This window comes from Myotis yumanensis, unplaced genomic scaffold (genome assembly GCF_028538775.1).
Source record: "Myotis yumanensis isolate MYYU_CA2020_CCGP unplaced genomic scaffold, mMyoYum1.0.hap1 SCAF_4, whole genome shotgun sequence".
Taxonomy (NCBI): domain Eukaryota; kingdom Metazoa; phylum Chordata; class Mammalia; order Chiroptera; family Vespertilionidae; genus Myotis; species Myotis yumanensis.
The window spans coordinates 48,737,495-48,758,851 of NW_027223755.1; the positions used below are offsets into that span (position 1 = coordinate 48,737,495).

At 37.4% G+C, this 21,357-nt stretch overlaps 1 protein-coding gene across 11 annotated transcripts in view; it reads right to left on the reverse strand.

Annotated features, from left to right (window-relative positions):
• MEF2C (myocyte enhancer factor 2C) overlaps window positions 1–21,357 on the reverse strand; it is a 157,870-nt gene that overhangs the window by 129,515 nt on the left and 6,998 nt on the right. For 6 of the 11 annotated variants that reach the window (XM_070412315.1, XM_070412311.1, XM_070412310.1 and 3 more), the window contains exon 2: window positions 12,135–12,221. The gene's annotated coding sequence lies outside the window, so the exon portion shown is untranslated. Of the gene's footprint in view, window positions 1–7,681; window positions 7,727–7,768; window positions 7,960–8,323; window positions 8,439–9,068; window positions 9,283–12,134; window positions 12,222–21,357 lie in introns of those variants that run through there. The other 5 variants (XM_070412305.1, XM_070412304.1, XM_070412307.1 and 2 more) reach the window with 4 other exon arrangements.

The following is a 21,357-nucleotide window of genomic DNA, read 5'->3' on the forward strand; positions in this document are numbered from 1 at the left end:
CCACATACTGCAGTGGACTATTGCTATTTCTCGAGATAAGTACAAAAAACACTCAATGTTAATTTGCATCACAAAATGACCTAACATATCTGGAATATAATGCACAGCCTTCATTGAAAAGAAACCATTATATTTTTCTCTGCAAAACACCAAAAAAAAAAAAAAAAAAAAAAGTACAGACATCTGATTGGGCCTGCACGTGCTGAGAGGAGGAGGGAGGGGGAGAGGCCTCATTTTCTATTTTACACCTATTGTTTTATGCATTCTAAACTGCTATATGGGAAGAAAAAGGAAACAGTGAATCCACTTTGCAGTTCATGTCTTAGTGATTTAAGAGGCTGAATTTTCAATTTAAAGAAGGAAAACACTGCTTTTCCTTTACCAAAGTGACTGCCCAGGAAGAAGGCCCTCTGCTCCTTAGCCTCTGCCAGGGGGAAAGAGGACACTACTTGGGGCTGCACGCACCCTGAGACAGAAGAGGGGAAGTTTATGATGTGGCACTGTGTGTGTATCTGGTCTGCAGCCAGCGAGTTTCATTCTGCAGCTCTGCTGCCAGTACCTGCCCTGAATATTCAGAAATAAAACTCCACCACCAGAGCTCTACCTTAGAAACTGGATGTTACGAAGAATTAAAAGAGCATATTTTACTTTCTTTATCCTGAGTGTAATTACTGTTTTTGAAAAGAAAGAGCTGAAACTATAGTAACTGAACAATTTATATGAAAATTTTTTTCTCTTTTTAAACTCCTCAAACTGCCTTCCCACAAAGCCATTTAAGTTAAATGGGACATTTACAGACTCACCTACATGAAGGCTATAACTTAAAACATCTGCTTAGACACGTATGTTCTGTTCAGATGTAAAGAATGTGGAAAAAAGCTGAAAAATACAGGCGCATTATATTCTTAAAAAATGTGGGGTGTGTGTGTGTGTGTGTGTGTGTGTGTGTGTGTGTTTTCATTCAAGAGATTTTGACTGCAATTAGGTAGTCGGTCCTATAAAGGCTTCCTTGTGTGACCATGATTTCTAAAAATAAAATGCTCCAGTGAATATTTCTGCTAAATAATCACATCTTCAAAATTACTTTAAAGAAATCCCAATTCCCTCATGTTACATTAAGCAATAATACCAGCTTTCCATAATAAGCCTGGGTTGTACACCTCATGCATGGTCAACAATTAATTAGAAGGTTAAAAAAAGTCATGTTTACTCTATTAAGTAGTAGACTAATTTCCTTGTCTGTCCTTACTTATTTACATCAGTGAATCTATTTTCTATTTTGCAAATGCATAAGCATATCTAAGCCAAAGCTGCCTATCTTCGGGGTTCGGGGAAGGATGCATTGGCTTCCTGAACATCCTAACTTGCTGAAATAATCACAGACATTAAAAAAAAGAGAGAGGTAGTAGTTAGTTGCTTAAAAAAAACAAACAATTTGCATTCTAAGGACCATATCCACCACTTGTTAAAACCAATATGCTAGAGATCCGTAGTATCTGAGAACAATTTATATGAATTCATGTGCATCTTATCTATGACAAGAAGATACAAGAAGGAAACCAGACCACGCTCAGGATGCTATTTGGTAAAAGCAGGTTCTCACCAGGACTGCTTCAGAGATTGGTTTCTCCAGTCTATAAAAACAAGTTTAAAGTACTTTATTTCAATAAATTTACTAGACGATTTGCATTGTCATTCTACATGAATAGCAACCACTTGCAGGATGAACAACATTGCTCCATTCATTTCAAATTTACAGCATTAAGAATTAATAAAGTCTCTATAATGCCTGCATTATTAAAGAGTAATGATTCCTGCAGAAATCTGCCTATAATAGGTTTACTGTTTTTATCGCTTGTAATATCACCAATTTCCTTTATAATGTCCTCAAAAGATTCCCTTCATGTGTATTTTGAACTTCATTTGTACTAGCTACTATAATTTAAAAATAATTACAGAGATTTAACTCAGGCAATACAATGACAATGTACAACAAATGCATTATGGTGGTTAATAACAAATGAATGCTACTCATATTCACCTGAAACCAAAACATGGGTTTATATAACAGGTATCACATAATATTTATACTTAACAGCAATGCGGCTTTTCTTTCTGCAGTTAACATTAAAATAATACAAAGAAATGTGAAATACTACTATTTGGGGTAATCTTTTTTATAATCTTATTTTTTACAATGGTACCCCTTTCATAGAATTTTCTTTATTTGCATACATGAAAACAACTAACAAAAAAGAACACTGATGCTATCTACTCATTCTTCAAAGACAGGGAATGGGTGCCTCTGGATCCTTTCTCTCTTTATGCCTCAATATGTTTTGTAAAATAGTTACTATTGAATTTTTGTTTTGAGCAAAATTAATTCTCGTTAAATAATATTAAAATTACAAAACTTCCATAGACCTTTACAGCATTCAGTGTGAGAAGGGTTATCAATAACTGCTTTTAGAAAAAAACCCAGACAGTTTCCTTTGCTCACTGACTGCAGCAGCACATTAGAAATTATTTTTTTTCTCATGCTCTTATTCACTTACATACTGCATATTTGCTTCAATTCTCCAAGGGAAGAAATGTGGCTCTTGTGGGAAAGGTCCACCCCTTTCTACATGTTTGCTTCCTTGAACGAAAGGACTACACCCCCTTACATTCTTTGAAATGTGTCCAACATGAGCAGAATTGTGTTAGCACTGTATTATTAGCCAAATTAGAAAATCTTACATGAGAGTTAAATACGATTGAAGTGTGGTGGGTTTTGAACCAGGATAGCTAAATGACACCTATGTATATAGGTAATAGCAATGAACTACATTCATTTAGTCTTAGTGTCTAAGTTTGGAAGCTCTGAACATTTGTCTTAATGGAAGAAATTTGTGAATGTTTTTGTGCACATGTGTGTTGTATGACAACTCAGGAAGAGGCCCATAAATGTTACAGGTTTTTTAGTGTATCCTTTAGATTTAAGATCTATTAGAAGAATGCTTCCTCCCTTTCATAAGTATTTTAAAGAAAAACTATTGAGAAACTCAAGTATCCATCTTCATAAGTAGAGTCAGAAAGCTGAAATCACAGAAGTGCAAAAATATCGAAAGTCAATGCTCATCATCCTAATGACATCAAACTCACACTAAGTTGGTGTCCACTAACTTCAATCTCATTAAGACAATCTGCTGGTCATTAGAAGTTATGTTCTAAAAAGTCTTCTGTCAATTATGTAGAATAATGTACTCTCAAGGCAAGTATAATTTTGTTATTTGATAATAAAGTGGAAATCTGTGCATTTATCTTTACCTTTGTTTTTTCTAAACCCTATTTTTCTTTATTGCACTTTTACAAAGATATATGCAAGGGTCAAGACACAGAGTAGGCAAAATTTTATATCTCTTTAGACATATTTTAGTGTAAATGGTTAGTGCCTTTGCAATTTGTCCATCAGGCATTTCCAAATGAATGCAACTATATAATTTCCAGGCCTACAAAATGGAAGCTATACTATTCTGCCTATGTTTTTCACTTGGAAAAAGAGTGAACATAAACCGTGAATATATAAACTGGAACTGAAGGTAATAAACTTATTAAAAGTTGGTAAGATATTGTTATGGTCAAAGAAAACCTGCAAGTGTGTGCCATAAATCCACTCAGATGAAACATCTCATTCACTAGAATTTCCTACCTTCTTATAATGCACAGAAAATTAAACACATAAATATTAATTTTATGTATCACAGAAGATGTAGGCAATGAAAATGCAATGTTTACATTTATGGATGACTCATTAGTGTTTTATTGTGTGAAACACTAGGAGGCATCAGTTGGGTAAAAAAGGACTTCAATTTTTAAAGAAGCAAGAAATTACTGTAGAGTTGGATGTGTAAAAAGTTGGGATTTTCAAAATGTTATTATGTAAACCAAACTTTATTCTCTGAAATAAACTCTGAAAACATCATATTTTGTTGTTGTACAGAATGGTCTTTATGTAACATTTATGAAATACATATAATTTGACCAATACATACCTATTAAGCTATATTTCAAATGTATGGATTCATAACTATGTAATTACACATTTTTATGAAGAACATATTTGGTAACAGAATCACATAATGGCTATTGACTACTATGCGTTTTCTGCTCAGTTACTCAATACCATCAGTGTATGTTTTATTTCTGGCAAATTCTGTTTTGTGCTCTCTACAATGTCTCTGAAAATGTCCACTGCAATTAAGCCTTATAATAACTGCTTCCCATAAGCAGCCAGAACTTGATTTTGTTCATAAAGAAGTGATGGAACTTAAAATTTAAGCAATAAAGACATATATAAAAAAGACATTTTTCTCTTATTTCACTATTGAACGCCTGTCATTTGAAAACTGAGTTTTCCGCTGTTTGAACGGTTCTTCATAATGATGAAGCAACAGGGTCGTGGTATACTTAGCTAGCAATCATTTGAAATTGGAGTGTCTTGTCATTTCCCAACAATCAGCTTTTATCTCTGACCTATCAAAATAACACGTGAACTGGGTAATCCGCCTTTTGTAAGGTGCACAGACCCTGTTGTCGCTCCTGGTTTTGTGAATCGCCTCTGTAATCTGGTTTGATTTCCTAGAGATGACAGATCTCGGTGAACAGTCAGGCTTTACTGAGAGCAAGGCAGTCCACGCGCCCCTGAGATTAATGTACAGTGCTGAGGATGAGGGTCTTAATCACCTAGCCTTCCCCATGCAGCACACAGTCTGAACATCAGTTATTCAATCTTCTCATTGTGTCCGGGCAATCACTATATTCGTAAAATGAATATGTGCATTTTAAAATAAGTTTTACATATTAATTTGTGTGATGTTTTCTCAAAGGCTGTGCTTTTGTAAAATAAGTAGAACTTTATTAATAGTCTCTTTTAAAGTCCACTCTGTGACCCTTAATTGCATATGAAATTCTTCCATGTTGTTTTGAATCATGCCCCTGAAGACAGGGTTCTCTGTTTAATAACTATTTTTTGTTGTTATGTAGCACAAGTGTTGCTGCACAGATATTTCCCCATTTTTGTCACTTTCTGAGATTTCAGACTCAAAATATACCGCACATAGAGTTGAGAAATAAAACCACAAAATATAATACAATAAACAGAAGAAAGTTTTGAAATATAATGTTAACATATGCCCTGTAGTTATTTAGCTTGGTTTTTAATAAAAGAAATGTAAATACAATAAATCACTTATCAGAAAGATATGGTGTAATGTTATGCAATTTTTGATTTGATAAAGTGAGGACTAAGGAAGAAATTCATAGGAATCTGAACAATATAAAACATGATGCTTTTTCAATTTCAATTTTGAATCATTAGTCCTTTTCCCTATTAGAATGAACCATTTCCCTCAAATATTGAAAACTGAATATGTTGACAAAGAATAAAAGAGGCCAGATGGAGTAAAGTTCTTGTTATTTATATTTCATGCATTTAATGATAATGTGTTTGGATTCTGAAAAGTTAATATAGGTGATTGCATACTTTTAAAGTCTAAACAGCTCAGGAAAGATGGAAAATTGACTTTTTAGCATACAGTGCTCATTTTTTATTTAACTGAAGGAACAAATTAATATTTAATAAAAGTTACATATTTAATATTGTCTTTCACTATATCCCACACACATACACAGCAATCAGAATATAAATAGCATAATTAATGAAGAAGTAAAATATTGTCTTTAGTAAGAAGTCTGCAAAATGTGCCATAGATGCTCCAAAGTTGCGTGAAGTATATTACTAAAAAAACAGTAGATTTTTATAAAGTTTAGCAAAATTTAAAGTAAAGATAACTGCTAACTATTGTCTCCTTAACTTGACTGGGAGACCATATTTTAATCAAACATTGAATTTAAAGTTACCTTTGACCAAAAAAACTTTTAGAATTGAGTTAGTAGTCTAATATACAGCCAAATGTACTTTCCTACAAATAGAATGAGGTATTTTCGAGATTTTGCCCCCTTGAGATGAGATATGAGATACGTATATTTCATGTTACCTGTCAAGTTCTGAAGCACTTGCTTTAGAGCTACTTCTTTGAACTTAATAATTTCATGCATATATTGGAAGAATGTAATATGGTTTTCTAATTGCATTGTATTTAACTGAAACTGATGGAGAAATAAAAATACGGCTTCTACCATATTGGTACATACGGAACATTTTCAAAGACTAACCAAAACTGACATTATTTTAAAAATTAAATAAGATATTTGAGTGTCAAATTGGAGATTGTTAATCTATTTAAAGCAAAATTAATATTCAATTCAGAGGTTAAACGGGGTTCACAGGTGGTCACATTTCCATGTCTTACCAATTCTCTAGGGAGTCAACTTATTATACTCTACAATAAACATCTTTAGTCTGCAACCACAATTCCATTGCAAGGTGCCAGTGAAAAAGAGGCTGGTCACTCTTTTGGACTGGTATAATAAGGTGGCTGGAGTTCCCTTTATAGCACTTAGAAAATATATGCAGTCACTAGCCATTTCACAAGACAGTTACTGTTCGAGTTAGTTTCAGATTCACAATAGTAAAACCCACTTTGTGTCAAAGCAGTTCTTCACTGAGGACCGGTTAAAGAACTGGCAGAGAGCCCGATTCCAGTTATTATACTGTCAGCATTTACATATAAAGGTATTTTATACAAAAGACACACATTTCTAAATTGTGAAGAAAAAGAGCCCCCCCCCCCTCACAAAAAAAATAACTACTGGAGCTAGGGTAGTCAGAAATGTTTGAGATATAATATTTCCTTTGAGAATTAATAGCCATATTCTGGGAAGGAGATAACATTAGTATTAAATTTAAATACTTGCATAATATTTAATACAATAAACAATGTGATATATATATATATATATATATATATCCTTTATGCCAAACTTTATCAATGAGTTTGCTAACTTTCATCCAAAGTCCAAACAGAAGGCAATTTAAGAGACTTAAAATTGTTTGTGTTAAAACAGCTATTTATTTGACTTGACCTAAGTAGCAATGCATATACTGAAATACCAATACGAACTGTGAAATGTATAGACTATCATAGTCAGGGTGTTACTTTTTGTCCACACCAATTAAGAAGCCCTCTATCAAGCCAGCACTTTGGCAAGGGAAGGGGATGCACAAAGGTATACCCTGACAGACAGCCATGCTTTAGTTCAAACTAATCCCAAGAATTAGCAGCTCAAAAGCATAACCAGAGCAAATCAGTCTTGGGGAGACTCAGAGGAGCATCCCTCCACAGTGAACTCCAGGCTAAATCTTAAGGCATGTACTTCAAGGTCACAGAACATTCTATGAAATATTAAAATCTACCAGTCTCCACATGCTCCACCGTAACAAACATGCTAATGACGCGAACTAACTTCATGAAACTTTAAACACAATGATGTGACAAGAACGAGTCAGGAGTGATTTCAATAACTGATGGCAAACGGATAAGACTATCCAAAAAGTTACTTTTAGCAACAGACAAGGAAATCATGGAATCTAACGAAAAGAATGGACAACAACCCTCAACTTCAGCCTCCAAAAAAAGGCACAGGGGTAGACCCAGTGCTGTGGCATATCCTGATGCAGATTTCAGAAACAATACCCAGGCTATTTCTATTTTCCTCGAGAAATGTCAGAGGTACTCACATGAAGGAAGACCAGGTCAGATTAGTCCTTGGGATATTTTCCTTTCTTAAGAGAGGGAGAGAAAAAACACACAACAATAATCTTTACTTCGTCCAGCCTTGAAGTGCTTCTCCACCTGATTCAAACATGCAGCCACGCCGACCCACACAGAATCTTCAAAGTCAATCCAATAGCAGCCCGAAGATGTCTGGGTGTACGCGTGTGCTCAAGTGTCTGTGACTGCGAGCAAAGCAAGCAGAGAGCTGGAGACGAGGTGTGTGTGTGAACGCGCGCGGAGGGGGCGCGCGCGGGGGAGGCGCGCGCGGGGACGCGCATTCGCGCGCGCCAAGGCCGCTCGGAAGAGGAGGTGGTGGAGGAAGAGGAGGAAGAGGAGAAGGAGGAGGAGGAGGAGGAGGGGAGAGTGGCTCTCAGCGGCCGGTGGATTAAAAGTAACCAGACTCGTCCAGAAAACTGCGTCCAGGAAGGAAGTGACAGAAGACGAATGGGAAAAGGAGAGCTGCTCACTGCCTTTGAAACGTCGCGTAAAAAGGCGGGGGGTTGGGGGGGGGGGGCAGGGGGAGTGGTGGAAGGATATTGGGAGGGGAGGCGGGGGTGGCCGGGAAAACGGGTGCACACAGGCTCAGGGCTCTAAGCAGTACGAACCATCGTGCCTCTTGCCTTCTTTTTTCCCCTTTATTTTGTCCTTGCCTCTGCCTTTGCCTCGCGCTGCCTTCCCTCTTAGTCTCTCTCTCCCTCACAATCCCAAACCGTTGACTCTCTCCTCGTGAGCTGGAGAAATCATCAGTTTCACTCTTGCAAAAGGGGGGCGGGACTAGACCTCAGAGCATTTTAATAAAACAAACATACAGCAGTTCGCTCCTCACCCCTCCAGTCTCAACTAGATTGATAAATTACTCCACTACACTACTTTAATTATGTATATGGTATGCAGAATAAATCACTGAACATCAGTACCTCAATCAAGCACTTTTAAATGATAATTGCATCTCGGTGAATCAATCTTCCCATTCCTGACATTTTGCTAATTTTAGTTTTACGGTGGGGTAACGGCACATGCCATACGCAAACCTAATGACAATTCTTTATTGCACGAAATGAAGACAACACCGCGAGCGGCGGCTCCCGGCTCCCGGTTCCCGGCTCCCTGCCCGCGCCGCCGCCGCCGCCGCCCGCCGAGGGCCCTCGGAGAACCGAGTCTCCGGCTGCCGCGCGCTCTCTCCCCGGGGACGCGGCGAGCCAGCCAGCAGGAAAGTCCTTCTAAAGTCGGGATCTTTCCTCTGACCAATAGGAGCGCGACCCTAATAGTTGGTCTTGTGACTTTTCTCCCGTCGGGAGACGCGTTAACCACTTCATTCTCCCAGCGTTGGAGCGCGCCTGTGTTACTTACGCGTAGATGCCGCGGTCCAGGATGTCTGCAGCGCCCGATTCCAGCGCGCTCTTCCTGCACGCCCACAAGGCGCGGTTTTCGGCCCTGAGCGGTTGGAGGGCTCGAGGGTTAGCCTAAATGCGTCTCAAGTGTTACTCATGTAGAAATAATGAAAGAATTACCAGTCCTTGAAATCTCGACCTCATCACGGGGCCGTGAACTTTCTAATCAGTTTGGAAATATTTACCGAGGCGGCAGCTTCCTCGGATTTTCCCCCCCTCCCTCCTCCCACGCTATCTCTTCTACACCTTACTGGATTTTCTCCAGGGCATTTCACATGTAAACCAAACGAACTTCCCAGATGCATTAAGCTTCCCTATCCGATAGCTGATGACTTCACTTATCCTGAAGAGTTTCAGCTGCACAGGAAGCAGAACTAGAGACTGATAAGGAATACACTACTCACGTTAAAGTTTAAGAAGTAAGTTAAAGATTTAGGACAGGTTAGTAAGGATTGGCCAACTCCCTTACCTAGCCAAGTTACACCACACCCAGTAAAGCCAAAGATAAAATACACCAACTAGTATACAAACCTTGACAAGACAAGATTGCATGCCAGTAGAACTATAGGTTGTATAAAATGTTCCAATCAAATTAAAACATTTTGAAAGGTAGAAGGGAAAATACATTGGGAAAATAAACACACGGACCATTCAAGAGTATGCAATACTGAAATACATAGCTAACTAAAGAGTTTTTCCTCACTTAAAAAAAATCCTTTCAGCACTATGTTTAACCCAATGACTAGTTGCATTTCCTGTTAAGTTCTGCACTATGCCATGGGGGAGGACAGTGTGATTCCAAAAGCCTCCTGCTTCATTGTTGAGGTATTTGATGTAACGTTTCTCAGAAGAGTGGGCTCAATAGTCAGGTGTCTGCCCCAAGGCTTCTCTTGAAAGGGGAAGGTTGATTTTGCAGGCAACCATCCTCAGGCTTCTGGCTCCTCACCATTGTGACTATCAGCACAGCTAAAATGAAACTCTTGCTTTTGTTATAGGAAAGCATGGCAAACTGTCACAAAGCACCAGCCATCTGAAACAGTATTAGTTCTTGCAGATTGGCATCTACAATATATTTGTTTGCCTGTTTGTTTTTCACCTAGTGAGTTTACTATTACTATGCATTCATTTTAATAATATGGCAGAGGTAATCTGTATTAGGTTTTCATTTAAGGTACAACTTCTAAAAAATCCAAAAAAATGTAAAGGTGCACAGACATTTTGAATACTAAGATATGTCTATATATGGTGGTAAAAATGAAATTTCATGTTTTCCAGATTCACAAACATCCTGACAAAGCAAACCATTTGCAGGAACATCTAAGTTTATTGCCATAATGCCTGAAATTAATGTAATGAATCCTTAACATTACATTTCATATGAGCAAATAGACATAGGCAATTCATGACTTTCAACCATACTATTTATGATGGGTCATATACATATTTAACATCGTACACTTCAGTTTTATATTGTTTTCCTTCAAAGAGAAAATATCTTACCCCTTAATATTTTTAAGAATCATTTCATAATAAACATTTTTAACAAACCCATAATTATCAATGATAGTACAAGCATTCAAAAGTATATATAACCTCACATGGTGGATAATTTGAAATTAATTTGGATCTAGAATGTATTACAATTGGCCTTTTAAAATATAAGCTATTCCCCTCAACAGATTTAGCTTAATTATGTGTGATCCTCATTTAATATTAGCATTAGCTTCTTTTCCATGAGCTTTTATAGTTGAAGTGGAACAAAAGAGGTTGTATAGAAATATACAATAGAGTCATCTGGGATTTAAAATTATTCATTGGTAATCTACAAAGTGGTTAATCCAAAATGTGTTTTGTATTCTTCTTGAAATACTTCAGGATTTTTTAAAACAAAACAAAACACCAAAATCATCCTTATCCTTGCCGCCTAATGGCACTTGGCTAGGATCAGAATCTTTTCTGGTGTATGGAGAAGCTGGTACTAGGTATTAGGAGGCCTGGATTCTCTGGTTCAAGATTGGAGCCTAATGAGTGTGTCTTTTCTGGGGTTCAGTTTGCTTATGTGTTCTATGATTGCAAAATAGAAAATTCATATACCCTTTAAAGCCAATTGGAAACTTGTGGCCTATCCTGTTAAAAGGTGATACTTCCTTTAAGAAAAAATGGTGTCTGGAATTGACATACTGTTTAAACCAGTTTTCCTCTCCCCACCCCCCATCACCAAATATTTCCTTCATTAAATAATTATCATGGGCTTTATTATACATTAATATATTAACTTGTTTTTCCCACAAAAGAATTGTTTAGCAATATATTTAATTAAAATGCCACAGAAGTTAGAGAGAGCATGATGCTCAGGATTTAACTCTAGAGAAAGCTAGTTTCTAATTTCTGTTCAGGTTGCATACCATTTTACCCCACCCTGCTCTTTACCACTTCCCTGCATTAAATCAGCAGTCTACTAACACCTTGTGCACGGGGTCTGCCTGCCTTATGCATGGCCCTTGCTGGGCGTAGCTCTTGTAGTGAGCTTAAAAAAAATATTTTAAAGTAAGTTGGTCAGTTGCCACAGCAACCCACCCTAAAATGAAGAAAGGCTGTAGATTAATCTACCCCTCAAGATTATTCAGCTATGTAGTATACTATATAGTATTTAATTGTGCAGAATACTTTCAACACAAACATGATAATTGAATATAGAAGTGCAGAAAAATATTAAAAGGAAGTAAGATACAAATTCCAAAAGCACTAAAATGTTATTTATTTTATAGTTAGAGATGACACACATGACTTCTCTGACATGGATTAATTGTAAAAGAGACTTGTAAAGATAGGCCCTAAAAGGGGACATGAGCTTTAAGCAAAATGGCATGGTATTGCTTATAATATAAAGCATATAATGGTTATATAGCTCTTTATCACTTTTAGATACATCTATATCATAAATACCTAAAGACAAAGAGTTTGGCAGTTTTACCTCTATGAATTAACCTTGTGGAAGATGATATAACGAATGTTGAGCACTCACCACATACACATACAGTCATTTGCCTTCCATTCTTTACTTCATCTCTTCATAGAAGTTACTTCACAGTTTGCAACTCTTCTTTGGCACCTTAAAATGTGTAAGAACAAAATGATATATAGTTAGAAAAAATTTTTTTAAGAATGTTGATATTAAAGTACATTTGCATAAATTTATTTCTAAAGCCTAATGTGTAGAACATTAATGTTAATTCTAGTATTAAACCAAATGAATGTGTATTGAACATAAAGTAATGAAAATTATCATTAATTGTGGTAATACTTATAACCTTAAATATATGCAGTGCCAAATATCTAAATTTCAAAAATTCTTTCAGTACCGCTCTTTCGAATGCACAGTATACATCATATGGACTGCTTGTGATTGAGAATCTGCAACATACAAAGGATTTGTCATTCCAAGCCAAGGTTTAATCATATTTTCTATCTCATCTCTAAAGATCCTACATTTATTTTAATTTTATAATGGTGAAGAATTACAAGGAAGGCAGTCAAATCCATAATATCCCAAGCTAATAAAATTTGAGGTTGCAACTGAAGTTGCTGAAAGGGCTTGGTCTATATGTTGCCTAAAGGCCAATTTTAAATACTTTGGGATTAGTGATGTAGATTCAGTACCCTTTATGAATTCTGTTATGAAGAATGCCTTTTCTTTCCAGGCTCTGTTTAACTGCATGAGCACAAATGCCCCTGTGTCCGAATCTGTTTGAAACTAGCTATCTTTGAGAACACAAATGAACTTTTTTCCTTGGTTTCAGAATGGGTCTAGTCCTCCCAACCTTGAGACATATCAGGCCATGCTGGTCAATATCCATCCTCTCATTTGTATTTGCCAGAAGACGTTTCACAGTGAAGTCATTAAGATTTATGAAGTCTCTATATTTGGTTTGACATCCTTAAGATTTATTTTTATTTTTTAAGTTGCTTCAGAGTCAAGGAGAAATGAAGAATTTTGGACACTTTTATTTCAGGGGTGTTAGCTGCGTTTAAATCATTTAGGCTCAGGCCCACAGTGAGTTAGTCTCAACTTGGTGATGGGGAGCGAGTGCCAGGTGACCTGGTGAATTCTCTTTTTCCCAGCTCTGTTTGGTTTTACAGTCTATTAAGTGGGGATCATTATATACATCTCCCAGGGCCTTTTCACCTTATAGAAATGCAGTCTTCACGAAGCAATGTCTGAAAGATATGTTAAGGTTTTTAAAAATGCCACGACAAATTATGATACATTTCTTCCTTTTCCTGGATCAGTATGCCCAAATAAGTCTTGATCTGTAATTTGCCCAAGAATGTGTGGCTGATTAAAAAGTTATCCATATGCACGGCTAAATTTAATGGACTTTACCTTTACTTATAAAATTGTTAAATGTTCATCGGAACATTGATTCTATGTCTTGAAATATCACAGAAACCTTCAATTCAAAGGACGGATTTTCATACTTCCTCTTTTAACTCTTTCTTCTAGATACCTCTCTATGTGTGTGCCCTTTAATTTTTAAAGATCTTTATCCGGGATGGGGCGGCAAGGGGGAGGGATGGAGGTCAAAAAACTCCTCTTGCGTTTTGTGCCCACTTCTTTGTCTGGAAAGCAGAGGACTGGGATTCAGTCCCGACGGCCTCTTAAAGACCCAGACGGGGGACGCCTCTGGTTTCAGCAGCTCACTTCGCTAAGTTATTGATTGCAGGCAACAATCCCTCCGGATGATTTGTGTGGAAAGAGAATCCGCGCTGGGTGGGCGGTCAGCAGAGGCGCACCAGTCACAACACCATGCAATGATTACGGGTCCTCCCCTCAGCACCTATATACTCCTTCCTCTGCCCAGCTCCACTTCCCTTGCTCCTTCTCCTTACTTTCCTCCGGGCGGACGGAGGTGAGGGGTGGAGGCTCCTCCAGAGAGTGTGTGTGTAGAGCTTGGAGGGGTGAGTGCGCCACGTGCTTGCGCTCCGGGCGAGGAGCAGGCGGGTTCGGGACCCTTCTGGGGGTTCTCTGGGCCTAGGCGCACTTCTAGGGGTTGCTGCCTTGGCGGCGGGTGTGTCCAGAGGGCGGATTTCACAGTTTGGGGAAACGCGGCCGTGGTTTGGTGAAAAGGCCGCGTGGCAGGTTCTGGGGAATGGAGGAGGGCGCAATGGTGATGTTGGGGCTTTGGAAGCGGGCGGTGGTGCCAAGGGAGTTGCCCCACTGGTCTGGTTGGGGGATAGTTCCCCCTAGGTCGGTTAAAGACGACCGCAGAGAGCCGGGGACGAGCTCCGAACGACGCAGAGAGGAAACTCGCCCCCGCACCCAGCACAAAGCGCTGGCACGCAGTGCGCGGCTGGCGGCGCGAGCGGCTGGGAATGCTCCGCGCCCTGCAAGCCTGGGACCCGGAGAGTGGCGCGCGGGAACCGCTGTGCGCGTGCCCGCCGCCCTCCTCCACTTCACCTAGTCCTGCACCAGCTCTCCTGGTTTTCCACCTGACAGACCAATAGGAAAGGGCGGGATCCCGGAGCCTGATTTTACAGCCCAAACTCTCAGGGTCTTCAGGATTATGTGAAAAACTAACAGTCAACTGCTGGCTCTAGTAGTTAAGTCGCCTGGGTGGATTTGTGCGCACTTTGGTTAGGGAAAGGCCACAAACTCAAGGAGAAATGGGATGCTATGGAGAACTCACCCTCACCCCAACTTCCTTTCCCCTTCCACTGATGACAGTGCCGGGAGCTCTTGCAAAAATGCCATCACAGCCTGTGCTGTTCTTTGATCTGTGTGTGGAGCGGTACCAAGGGCACCAAGCATGGTGGCAAGATCAATGCTCCAAAGGCATACACTCTGCTGAATAAATCAAAGGCGTAAAATGTTTATAATCGTCATGTTCTTAAAGCTATGAGCTGCTACCCATTGTAGCCTAGAGCCAGATGTAGCTTTTAAAATTTAAATGAATTAAAATTAAATTTTTAAATTCAGTTTCTGAGTTACATTAGCCACATATCAAGTGTTCAATAGCTACAGGTGGCTAATGCCTACCTTATCTGACAGCAGTGTTGACATCTCCATCTTTGCATAAAGTTCTATTGGAATGTGCTGCTACAGACCTTTAATTGCATTCTCTCTCTCTCTCTCTCTCTCTCTCTCTCATAGAAAGAACCTGCTTTATGATAACAGTCACATCTTAGGACACGTTTGGCATTTGTATTTCTTGGCACGAATGTGAAAAGTTTTAAAGTCCAAATTTCAGTATCTTCCTGCTGAAAGAGATACTGGGAAACACTTAACACAAGCACCTAGTTTTCACAGGGAAGAGAAGTTGGGCCCATAAATTTGGAAATACAATAAAGTCACTGACAGAATCTAGTATACTTTGTGCTAGACCAGGGCAAGTTGCCTGAGGTTGGCTAGGCAAATGAACTCTAAGAAAGGTGACCTGGTAGAAGATTTTAGATAGGAGTGCCCCTTTACAAGAGAAAATACTTCTTAGCATTCCTCTAGGAAGAAATTCCATTTGGAATCACATTTGGTGGTGTCATTGAATCACATAATGCCTTTTTAAAGAGACCAGTTGGGATAACTGTGTGCCTATTTATATTTAAGAAATTCTGAGGAAATGGAAGTACTTTTTAAAGTAAGAGCTAGAAAGCACTCTTAAGGTCAGGGAGGTGAGTTGTTTACATAAGGTGAGAATTGTCAGCAAAACAATCTTCTAATTCTATGAAGATAGTACCAGATACATTGATTACGCCTTAGACTGATATCGCTAGGGTGAAATTTGACCAGAAATGTTAATAAGGTGAACAAAGCTTAATTATGAATTACAGTATCTGTGACATGTAAGGCAACAGGTTAGATCTTAAAGATTTAGAGATAAAACATTAACTTTCTAACTTCAATGTTCTGTTTGGGTGGTTGGTTTTTGCCATGATTATCCCCTATATTTTTTATTTGGGGGTGAAATTTTGGCATGAATTTTGGCTATATATGGCAATTAGCTTTGAAGTTAACCCTTAAAGTGTTCAGATAAGTGGACTCATGAATAATAACTAATTTTAAAATAGTAACTAATTTTTTTTTAAGCTTGGAGTTCCCCTGAACTGAAGCATATTTGAATTATTGTCTTTATTCCTCTTACTAACATTTCATGTGGTTCAAGATCGACAGGGTTCTTTCCATTCCCCCTGAAATCTAACCTAAGATAAAATCATTTAGTTCATCAAGTGCTTGCGGACTTGCTAGAAGGCCTCAATCTCTCCTTGACTGACTATTGAAAGGCTGGTCTGCCTAGATAGAGGCTATGTGGCCCAAAACCAGTTGGCTCTATCCGGTGGTAACTGTATGATTACACACAGTTACTGAGCCTTCCTTTGACTCAATTTCCTCATCTATAAAGTGGAACATAAAGTACTACCCACAAACCATTGTTATGAGACTTAAACCAGCTACTCAATGTAGGCATTGGTCTTGGGAAAGTTGTAAACTGCAGTAAAAGTTAGTCATTCTATTCTCATGCAAAGAAATTCTAGTTCTATATCATTAATAGTTCTATATCATTAAGTCCCATATTCACTCATAATAGACCTGTCAGAACAGAAAAAGTTGGAGAAGTAGGTTGTTAGAAGTTTGGGAATTGGTTCAGGAGAACTGTTTGTTTCACCTTTAAGAAGTGGAGATCTCTTCAATCCTAAAGTTCCCTGATTTAATGGGTAGAGGTTGTCTCATTTTCCTTTCACAGGCATGGTGCCTTCAGGACGCTTTCAGGCTCTCTCTCTCTCTCTCTCTCTCTCTCTCTCTCTCTCTCTCCCTACTTGTTAGCTGCTTGGTTTTTGAGAAGGCACTGGAAACTCCAAGTCCATCCTTTTTTCACCCTGGTTGACCTTTGGAATGCTGTTGTCAGCCAAGAAGACATTGATATCTTCAGTCTCCTGCTAACTTGAATTCTTTAGGGCAGAGCCTGCTCAGATTATCTCCTGATGTCATTCCAAATGTCTGATGGCCATCTATGGCAACGGGGCGACAGTGGCCTGCTGGGAAGGGAGCGTCCACGGAGTGCCTATGAGAGCATTCTGTGTGAGAGGGACCTGGAAGTAGTTATCTGTTGGACACATGATGAACATTACAGCTATGTCTAGGGACTGTTTGCCACTTTTTGAAAAACAGAGGGCATAGATATTTTGTTTTAAATAAAATTCACTTGGAATGTGTAGAATATTCATTAAGAATACTAAGTTAAGACAAAGGAGTCCAGCAAGGAGATAATAAAGCCACTATGCTGCAAAATGTACCCTGTTTCCTCTAGCTCTAGGTTATTTTTCAAATAATGGTATTTAACTTAGCTGGGAATTTACAAAATTATTTTTAAATATTTTATTTATAACCTAAAATTTTAAAGCGAGCAAAATAATATAAAATTTTAATTTTTCAAGGAGGCAAGATCATGCATAGATTTATGTTTCCAATACATGCTAGATTTAAAAATAAGGAGATGCATAATTATATCTATATTCTAATTTATTAGGAATAGAGAGAATTAATTTTTATTATTTGGGATGAATTCTCTAAGTTATTTTGGACTATGGTGAGAATTAAAAGTAACATATAATAAGACTCTTAAATTTAAGTCAGTGATTAAAACTTTATCTTTTGCCAGTGTGTGCAGTTCACTGAGTCAAAAACCACAACCCAAAAGGTCTCATAGCCTATAGATGATTTTTAAAAACTAAATTTGTGGTTATTAAATATTTCCATATCAATAATATTCATATTTGTAATGCAATGATACTTGCAGTATATGTGCAAAACAAATACTTCCATATTAGAATGTGGATTGAAAGAAATAATTTAAAGTGCCTAACAATTAATGGTCAGTCCGTATTTGTCAGTGCTGTATTAATTGCTTTAATTAATTTAATAGTATTGTATTAACTGATTTATAAACTTTATTTCTTCTTATTGAAACAACAATCTTTCAGACAGGTAATACTATTCTTCACATTTTACAGATTTTAAATACTAAAGCTTAGAGAGGTGATATTACCTGCCCTGGATCACATAGCTGATACAACTGGGAGACAAAGGACATGACACCAGGTTTGTTTCCAATAAATGCTCTGAGCTTGATGCTATATTTCTTCCTTTACAGGTAATTTTGCTCACTTATAGGGATGATGAGAGCAGGACATGATACAATCGATATATTTTTTTTCCATCAGAAAGTATTTTAGAAATACCCATCTAAACCTATGTTATCTTTTTCAAGGTAGACACTTTAGGAAATTATTTGCTTATTTCAGTTATGTTGTCTTTGCACAAGTCAAATCTCCTTGGGATTTGCCATGCAGTCTTAAGACTAGTCTTATTGTTGGCAAGTCTTTATCATTAGATGAATTTGTTGCTGAAACTAAATCCAAACCAAATGTAGTGAAGAAGGTGGTTGATAGCAACTATGGCGTCATGACAAAGCAGCTGATTATTTGCTATCTGGTTTGTAAATGGACAGTAATTGTAGATACAAAAGGGGAATTTCAAGGGTATCCCTGATATGAATGTGTAGCCTTTAAGGAGATATTTTGGTGAGTAACACTCATAAAAGATCTGATGTTTTTAAAAATTAAAAGTTATACATCATTTATGAATATTGTGGGAAATACTTTCTCAAAGAACATACAACAGGCAGGGATAAATCAGAGACTCTGACTTAGAATCCAGACTCAGACACAATAACAATTTGACCTTAATTTTCTACATGTCCTTATTGTAAAATGGGTTAAGTGGCAGTACCTACCCAGGATGATTAGTTTAGTTGAGAGGAAGACAAAAAATTATACTTCTATAACCACTTAGTTCCTGGCATGTAAAAAACATTCAATAAATGTTAACTATTTTTGTACTATTTTACTTCAAGGACTATATTTCTGAAAAACATCTCAATGTCTCAGTTATCTAACAATATTCTAGATGTTTTCTTTTCTATGAGCTTACATGCTTCAAAGTAGCTTTTATTTCATAAAAAAAGCATTTTATATTTGAAATCCTAAATAATAAAAGGCTAATATGCAAATTGTCCCCATGGGAGTTCGACCGACTAAGAGTTCAACCACTCACTATGACATGTGCTGAACACCAGGGGGCAGCTCGTAAAGAAGAAAAGAAGGCCCCCGTTGGCAGCTGGAAGGCCCTGATCGGCCCTGATCACTGGCCAGACCTAGGGACCCTACCTGTGCATGAATTTCGTGCACTGGGCCTCTAGTAAGTATAATAAAAACATTTATGATAACATGTTGATTAAACCAATATATATTATTGAAAAAGTCTTGCACAATGGGATTGCCAATTTATACTATCTTTATCAGTGTAATATCCTTGTTCATATAATATTTTTTTAGAGAAATATTTGGATTTATATTTGATTTTATCAGACTGATAAAAATAATTATATATCCATTTCCTCAGAATAAGGCTAAAAGTTTTATTTTTTAGTTTCATCAGAGATCTTCTAAATTGTTTATTGATTATATAATCTTATGCTTAAATTCAAGGAACCTTAGCAGAAATATATAGAATTAGTGGCTTCCTATTAAATCCGAGTTTTTAATTCATTTTAAATCAATATTATCTGTAGAGTGTAGGCAAAATTGTAAGGTTGCTGGCACTTGTCTTTGTGTCTCCAACTTCCCTAAACTCACCTTCAATTTGTCTGCTTTTTCTCTGGCATGCTCTATTTATCCAGCAGCAATTTTAAAAATCAATAATAGCTGTTTATTGAGTGGCTCTATCTCCTCACCCACAAGGTCCTTTCATTCCTCAGCAGCCTCTTTATGTTTCAGAATTGGCCTGGGCTCTGCTCGAGCAGAGGAGCCAGCCACTCCAATAGCTTGCTTTGTGATACCGAGCAACATGTTACTCCTTTCAATGAGCTTTTCTTCAAGTTTTCTGAAAGATGTTCATAATTCAAAGGAGTATCCAGGACTACACAAATTCCACAAATTCCAGCCTGTGTTGGTCAGAAGATGCTTTTAGGAGGAGACTTTCAGCATGTCTCAGGTACCCAACCCCACTCTATTAGCCAACATATAGGTAAATCCTGGGTTCAAGTCCATGGGAAGCCTGGTTCTTACTTAAAGGAGAAATTTTATTGTTTTTGAAAAGTTGGGATTGGAAGATGAGCTTTCTATCAGCAAAATGTCATGATGCTCCTTGAAAATGTGTCTATGTATTATTTAAAAAATATTGTACATTTTAGTACCTTTTGTTCTACTCTCTATTTCCACTTTGCATAGGAGGCACATAGTTGCTGCATGTTCCTTGTACCATAGCTACCATGTTGTCACTGGATCTCACTCTGTGTGTACTTTCTTCTGCCACTAGAGGTGTAATTAGTGATATTTCTCCAGAAACATCTTGAAGGAGATGTAAAAACCTTGTAAGGGCAATATGTGTTGCTTCCTGGATGAAGAGAAGAATTTGCAAGAGTTTGGTAGAGGTTCAGGATTGGGGGGCCAAATGCATTCTGCCTTTTATCTCCTCTATGAAATCATTGATAAAGCCTGTTTCTATTTGCAAAGACGGGGCACATAAATGAATCATTTCTCATGTTAGTAGAGCATTAAACTTGTAAATACAGAGTATCCATATCAAATGGAATGTACTTTATATTAAAAATCATTGCTTTGAGGAGATTCGAGAATGAAATGTGCTTCTAAGTAAAATATTTTGAATATTACTTAGAGGGGGGTAAGACACATTCTATAATTTTCTTGTTTCTTTTGACCTCTTTTAGTAATAGCTAAATAGCTTATTAACAGGTTTACTCCCATATTTTCCAGTTCCTTCTTTTTTCCTTCCTTCCTTCATCTTTTCTGCTCCATCTCTTTATATTCATTTGTAAATTTTCTATTTTCAGTTATAAACTCAGTAAAGTCACATATACACACACATGACTGGTTGGTTATTAATAATTACTCAGATTGTTTTTCACTGCTTTGGAAGTTACATTTTCTGTTTCAGACCATATGATATTATCAATTTTTTTTCTATCTGAATCACTTCCAAATAAAATACTGTTAACAAAGGAGCTTATATCTAAACAATTGATATATACTATAGACAGTATAGTTATAGAAGAGTTTTTGTAACTATTTTTGTTATTAATCATAATCACTCTTTAATTACAATAATGATGATCTCACAGGGAATAAGACATGTGTTATGTTGTTCATCAAGTGTTTGTGAAGGATTTATGGTCACC